General features: G+C 49.7%; 1 long non-coding RNA gene across 1 annotated transcript; it reads right to left on the reverse strand.

The window, feature by feature from the left end:
• Positions 1-1204: 1204 nt before the first annotated feature.
• On the reverse strand, positions 1205-6588 carry LOC144149236 (uncharacterized). Its single transcript, XR_013318241.1, has 3 exons — positions 6254-6588; positions 5557-5643; positions 1205-1349 (listed from the first exon to the last, which is right to left on the reverse strand). It is a non-coding gene; the product is annotated as an uncharacterized LOC144149236 (long non-coding RNA).
• Between the last annotated feature and the right edge of the window lie 240 nt (positions 6589-6828).

Genomic DNA, 6828 nt, shown 5'->3' on the forward strand with positions numbered 1-6828 from the left:
GGCTTCAGTTGAGCGTGAGCCTGTCGTCGCACCGTGCGGAGACAGAGAACATCCTGGGAGCGTGGCCGAGCGGCCAGTAGCTTTGCAGGATGCGGCAGCACGGGAATCGCGTGAAGAATCGGATGCAGTTGGTGTCGCGCACACTGCATCGTGTGTTTCTGGAGGTCCCCGAATGTCGAGTCCCGAAAATATGATTGCCATGGGAAGCTCCAGCGAATTGAGAGAGGGAAGTGCAAATCAGGGTACGGCCGCTCATGTAACGCAGCCCCAGGCAGTTGCAGGTAGAACTGCAGTGACTGAAGAGATAGCCTCTCCGGCATTGCATGACCGCGTTAACGTGCCCACGAAGCAGCCCTCTGCTGCTTACCCTGACCAAAGGTGTGTCGTAGAAAATGACACCTCGTGCGCGTACGGTGGGTCAGAAGCGGCCGAACCCGAGGGTTCGCCTGGAAAGAGGCGCAAGCGTCAGTCAGCTTCACCTCAGTGCAGAGTGGCTCCAACGCATGCTGACGACCCAGCAGTGGTCCCTTCCCGAGCGAGGAAGAGAGGGGCCCCTGATACTGTTGTGTGAGGGTGTGCGGCGCATGGCAAGGGCGTTTTCGGACGACGACGGCCGGTGCGTACCGCATTCTAAAGGCCGCTCGCTCTGAATGAGCTATGTGAGGATTGTGCCTAATTTGTCATGGTGACCTGCAGCCAGGGTCAAGAGGCACTGGCCGTGCTGATTGTTGTGTCGTCAACTGAAAGAACGATGGTGCACGGGCCAAATGTGTGTGTGGTGTGTGTTTCGTGTGTGAAACATTCCTGAAGGTATGTTTCACAGTGGCGGTGGAGGTGTCGGGCGCTTCGACGCACGAACTGGCGCGGGCCCCGGGACGAGCGGCACAGAAATTGAACGCACGTGTCGCTTGGCGCCTTGAAACTCCGCGCATCCCGAGGAAGGTCACGCCTGCTCGCACCGGATGCGCTAATGGCCACCACATGGGGTTGGACCCCCCCAAAAAGGACTCGCTTTTCCCTCTTCCCTAGCCCCCAGCGTCAGGGTGGAGGGAAGATGAAGACAAGGAGAAGACATCGGGAGACGTGGTCCGGGCGCAGGAGAGCTCAGCCCGTCGTCTTCGAGCTCCGCCTGAGCACTGTTTTTTAGTCGCCCGCCGGGCTGTAAATAAATGTACAGTTTTGTATCGAAGGCTGAGTTTGTCGGTTGAGGATACCCGGGGTCAGATCCTCAGCGCTACTGCGGCTTGGAGGAGAAGCCCCGGGGAAAAGAACATCCAAGAAGATAACTGCTGGGCTGCGGTTTAAGCAGCCTGAAAAACCGCCTGAAGTCACCTGCAGGCGCGGAGAACCTGCAGTTTTAAGGACATTCTTGCTCATATAAAGCTGAAAACAAGGGCTATGTCAACGTCTGATCCCTGCGCCCGCTCCAGATGCTGTACCTGTCAACATATACAGCCCGGCTGCATTTCGCGCCAAATACACCGACAAGCGCTGGGAACCTTCCACGAGCCAATCGAAACAGCCCCACTGTTTCAATGGCGGAACAGCACGGCCGGGGAATGGCAGAACAGCAGGAAAAGCCTCATATAGGCTTACATGTTGTCGGGAGCGTGTCATTCCTTGTCTTTACACTGGTACAAAGTATAATCACATGACAGAGCACGTCGCTGTATTTTGTTCAGTCAACTATCAATCCTTGATATATTTACTTTTCTACCGACATCGCATTTTATTGACTATTGCAGATCCATAATTTCTGCTGCATAAAAAGCATTGCTCTGCCCATCTTGTATTTCCTCCACATCAACAAAACTACACAATTCTCCCTAATGCGGAGATTTGTTTTTTTGGCACTATTCCAGTTTCCTTGACCTCCCTGTTGGTTAGAATCAGCATTCTGTATTTGCTTAACCGGAGTTTTACTGAAGCCATGTCTGTTTCGATTTAACAGATACAAATATAATGAAATTTAAGGAACGTGCAACAAGCTCAACATTCAACAGCAGTGCAATAAGGTGTTCCGCTTAGCGAAAGTTTACTACTCGCGCTACTAGCACAAAAAATAACAAAAGGCGATTACTTAAGGACGAAGACGGACATTTGCTAGTTTCACCGCCATAATATACGAATGCGCCGCATGTACAGTCCACTGCGATTCGGAGGTTGTCGCGGGAAAGCTACTCTTTCAAACGAAGCAGGAAGAACAACAGCTTTAGCAAATATTCCATGCAAGTTCGTTATCATTGGTGTAGATAAAGGGCAACCAAGTCCAAGTCTGTGCTTGGTAATAACGAATGTACAGGGCCGTCCACGCTAGGTGCGAACACGGCGCAGCGTGGCCTCGCTCAGCGGAGCGCCAGCGCACAATCCACGGCCGCGCATCGAAGCTAAGCGGCGCAGGCGCACAGGGGCTTGGAGGCGGGGCTTCGTGTAGTCTGCTAGAGCGGGAGAGCGCCGTGCCTGCTTTGCTGTGAAGCACGCCTAACTGTAGGCTTGCCTGTAGCGTCTAAGCGCGCTGCGACGGCGTTGCGGGAAAGCGCACTTTCCTTACTACGGCGCGTTGTGTAGTTTCTGCGTACGAGAACCCACAGCTTCCGCTTTTCAGTTCCGCGGTGCAGGTTAAATGCAAGTATTGTTGCAAACATTTCAGGACTGGCGGCTTGGTTTGGTTCAATGAGAGACGCTGTATAGAACGGCATCGTATAATTTCGGCCACTAGGATTTATTTAATGCTCACTGGCATTACGCAGAACATAATTGTCTGTGCATTTCGCCTCCGTGGAATTTCGGTCACAGCGGCTGGGTTTCGATCTGCCGAATTTCTTCCAGATGTGTATTGGCTTTTTTCAAACATATGAATATCGCGCATCGTTGAGATGGTTCAAGGAGTCGCGAGGAAGTACGGGTCTTACCATAAAGGAGGATGCGCACAGGTGGCAACAAAGGGAGGGGCCGCTTTCTCCAAATAACTAGCCATGTAGGGAGCGCAACCAATGACGTATGCATTATAATTTAGCACACTAGAGTGGGACCGGTCCAGGATTCGACCGTAGAGTAGACGATTGTGCTGGGGGCGTGACTTCCTGGCTGGGCGACTGCTTGAACCATCTCGACGATGCGCGATATTCATATGTTTGAAAAAAGCCAATACACATCTGGAAGAAATTCGGCAGATCGAAACCCAGCCGCTGTGACCGAAATTCCACGGAGGCGAAATGCACAGACAATTATGTCCTGCGTAATGCCAGTGAGCATTAAATAAATCCTAGTGGCCGAAATTATACGATGCCGTTCTATACAGCGTCTCTCATTGAACCAAACCAAGCCAGTCCTGAAACGTTTGCAACAATACTTGCATTTAACCTGCACCGCGGAACTGAAAAGTGGAAGCTGTGGGTTCTCGTAGGCAGAAACTACACAACGCGCCGCAGTAAGGAAAGTGCGCTTTCCCGCAATGCTGTCGCAGCGCGCTTAGACGCTACAGGCAAGCCTACAGTTAGGCGTGCTTCACAGCAAAGCAGGCACGGCGCTCTCCCGCGGTAGCAGACGACACGAAGCCCCACCTCCAAGCCCCTGTGCGCCTGCGCCGCTTAGCTCCGATGCGCGGCCGCAGATTGTGCGCTGGCGCTCCGCGGAGCAAGGTCACGCTGCGCCGTGTTCGCACCTAGCGTGGACGGCCCTGTACAGCTTGAAACCCAAAGTGTGGCAAGTCAGTCGTGCAGGCCATTGTTGTATCATGGAACAGCCAACAAGGGAGCGAAGAGTGTGAAATCTCGATTTTCATGGTCCGAAACGAAACCGTGGGCTGGTGGCACGCTTGGCCGCTCGATAACCTTCAAATCGTGCTCGACTGTACTTCATAGCTGACAAGAAAACTTAATAGTCCCTTTTCTAAAACACTAGAATCTTGATAGTAAACATTCAGTGTTGGCCTCCACTTCCGCCTGACGAACTTCGGGGTCCGCGCGCCACTCACGAGCGCATTCATGATCACACTCACGAGCGCGGGTCCGCCTAACCACCTGCTCTGCGGACGAATGAATCGCCCGTTGTCTGCCCCTAGACCAGCGAACAGCAATTTAGCTGATCATCACTATCATCACCATCTAAGCTCCTTAAAGGAGCCATGAAGAGAAAATACAACTTCGTTTAATTTGAAAGAACTAGGATTCAGTATGTCACTCAGCTCCATTTGAGCCGCAAAATATGTTTTTTAACGAAAAAAAAGCAAGAAGTATTTAAAAACTTTCAAATTTTGCGCCACAGTGACGTGTTATGAGCAAGAATGACGTCATACGGGCCCACAATAAAACATAATTTTCAGTGCCTTAACTGCACGTTAACGTTCAAGTGATGCGGTCAAATGAAACTAGAGGCCGGATTACAGACGTCCAGTCATGTGCCGTCGCGACAGGTCAGTTAGGCGGCCGCCAATCGCACAAACAAGGTTCCGTGACGTCATAGATAAGTTGCGGGAAATTGGCTAGGGGGTCGCGACTGCTTCAAACATTTTCCTTAATATCTCCGTTATTTTTTCGAAGATTGCGATGATATTGGGATCATTGTTATCAGGACTAAGCAGTCTTTCTAATAAACCCAACTTGTATTTTGTCTTCATGGCTCCTTTAAGGTGGGCTTTACAGGTAGTGTTGAGCATACACAAATCGCATGTTAAAGTCAGTTATTTCAAGCTTCGTTTGCAAAACAACGCACAAGATGCCTTGCCTACATATTTCCCCGTCCCATTTTTTGGTCGACCACACCCCTCCACCTCCCCCCCGAAAAAAATTCCTGGCTACGCGCCTGGCACACGCCCAATCAGGAGTACGTTCAGCATGCACGTCGGTTGTTTAAAAAAAAGGGTGTAATGTATTGCTCAGAAGACTCAATGCTTGCACGCATCTTGGAGCAGAAACAACCTTGGCAGACGTGTTTGAGTGGTTTTCTTCTCTCATAACATCCACAGTGCTTTCAGGAAAAGCCCCAGGACTAGCAATTAGCATGTTGCACTTAAGAATAATGCTGCTTATACTTTACACTTTCAAATGTTTTTCTTTGTGGAAGGATGTTTCTTTATTGGCGGTACAGCACTAGCGTGCGTAAATCGCAGCCTTCAGAACTCCAATCAGGCCTCTTTAAATGGTACAGGCAGTTACATAACTATTTGAAAAAGTGGACTGCAAGGACTGTCAATTCACATGATAAACATCCAAAAAATAGCTGAAAACAGAACTGGTAAGGCTTTATCGAAGACTAAACTACAAAGGTAACAACATTTTGGTGTCACCACCTAAGAAATATGGCTTCACCGTAAACATGACTAACACCAGGAAGTTCATATACATGGTGATTAACTGTTACGCCCGCATTATGATTTTGGGTGAAACTGAGTTTTCCGAAATTAACAAGAAAGGTTGCCATTTAGCGGCTACATGTTAGGTTATGCATGAAACACCAATAATTGTTACGGGGGCGAGAACTTGTACATTCAAGTGATCGAACATTATTCAAGTATGGTAGCCCACTGTGCTACCAAAACTGTGTTTGAAAACTTACGTTCTGGCGGCCAAACACTGTTGACAATGCTTCTGGCTCTTGTGCGGTTGAATGGAGGGACGTGATGTGCTCAGACCGTCCAGAGGTCTAAAACAGGATGACACATGATTACCACACAGGCAAGAATGGAAATTATTGGGTGCACGAATGTTACAACTCGGGCAACACAATATTCAGCCAACATCAATGCCCGCGTACAGCGGCACCGTACACATGGTGAGGTGGCTCGCCGCAAACGCAACGAAGCTTGCGAGGGGCGCACATTCGCTCGCAAACGATTCTCCCTCGCCATTCCCAACACGGCACAAATGACAGCGGTGATTAACGAAGCCGTAAACGCTGCGCAGCACAGTTTAGAGGAGTAGCCGCCCGTGTTCTGATAAACTACGCGTAAGACGTGGTTTGCAGTGGTGAACTCTGAAGCTGTTCAAGGTAGTGCTGCGGAATGGGAAACGTTACTGAGTTACTGAGCGCCACTGCGTTACTGCGCGCCAGCGCGTTCAGCGCTCAATGCAAGCACCACAATGTTCTTTCGCACATCGCCTTTCTAAAGACGAGCCCTCAAGGTTCAACCTAGCTCGTTCAGTTAAACAATTCACACACGCGGGCTCCTGTTAACGAATCCTTAAAGCGGCGCTGAAAGCTACAAACGGCATCCAGTGAAAAGAAAGGCGGCAAATGTGTCGAGACAGCTTACCTGCAGGAAACGAAGCAGAAGAGCGAGCGACGTTCAGGGGCAAGCGCCGAACGAACTTAGCCGTCTTCAGGTGGCAAAGTTGTTCTCAAATACTTCATCGCGAAGTCGAACACGACAGACATAACCGAAGACGACGAGGTGTCCAATTAATCATAATAACTGCGCTTGTGTAACTGCACACCTCAGTAAACAATCCATGAAAGACGGGTCACGGCATGGAGGGTCACGGGGTATCTGTTCCTGAATCCGGCCACGCCGCCGCGCGCCGTACTCAGGGTTTCGGCCGTTGGCAGGGAGTTGCGTAAAGAAATTAAAACGAAAACAATAAATAATTGCCTCTTTTACTGACTACAACAGTAAATTATTTTTTTTTCTGTGCAATATAATAAAGAAGCTTAGATTTTTAAAGTTTACAAACACAAAACGCGAACTGAAGCTTTTGGCGCTCGATTTGAACGTTAAAAAAAGCAGCAGATAGTAAGATAACACTGCGCAATGAAATTTGGCAGTGTTCTAGTGTAAGTAATCGTTTTATTATTTGGCGCCGGTTTATTTAGCGCCCGATTTCATGCCCC

Source organism: Haemaphysalis longicornis, unplaced genomic scaffold (genome assembly GCF_048455015.1).
Source record: "Haemaphysalis longicornis isolate Haplotype H1 unplaced genomic scaffold, Haemaphysalis longicornis Haplotype H1 scaffold_8, whole genome shotgun sequence".
Taxonomy (NCBI): Eukaryota; Metazoa; Arthropoda; class Arachnida; order Ixodida; family Ixodidae; genus Haemaphysalis; species Haemaphysalis longicornis.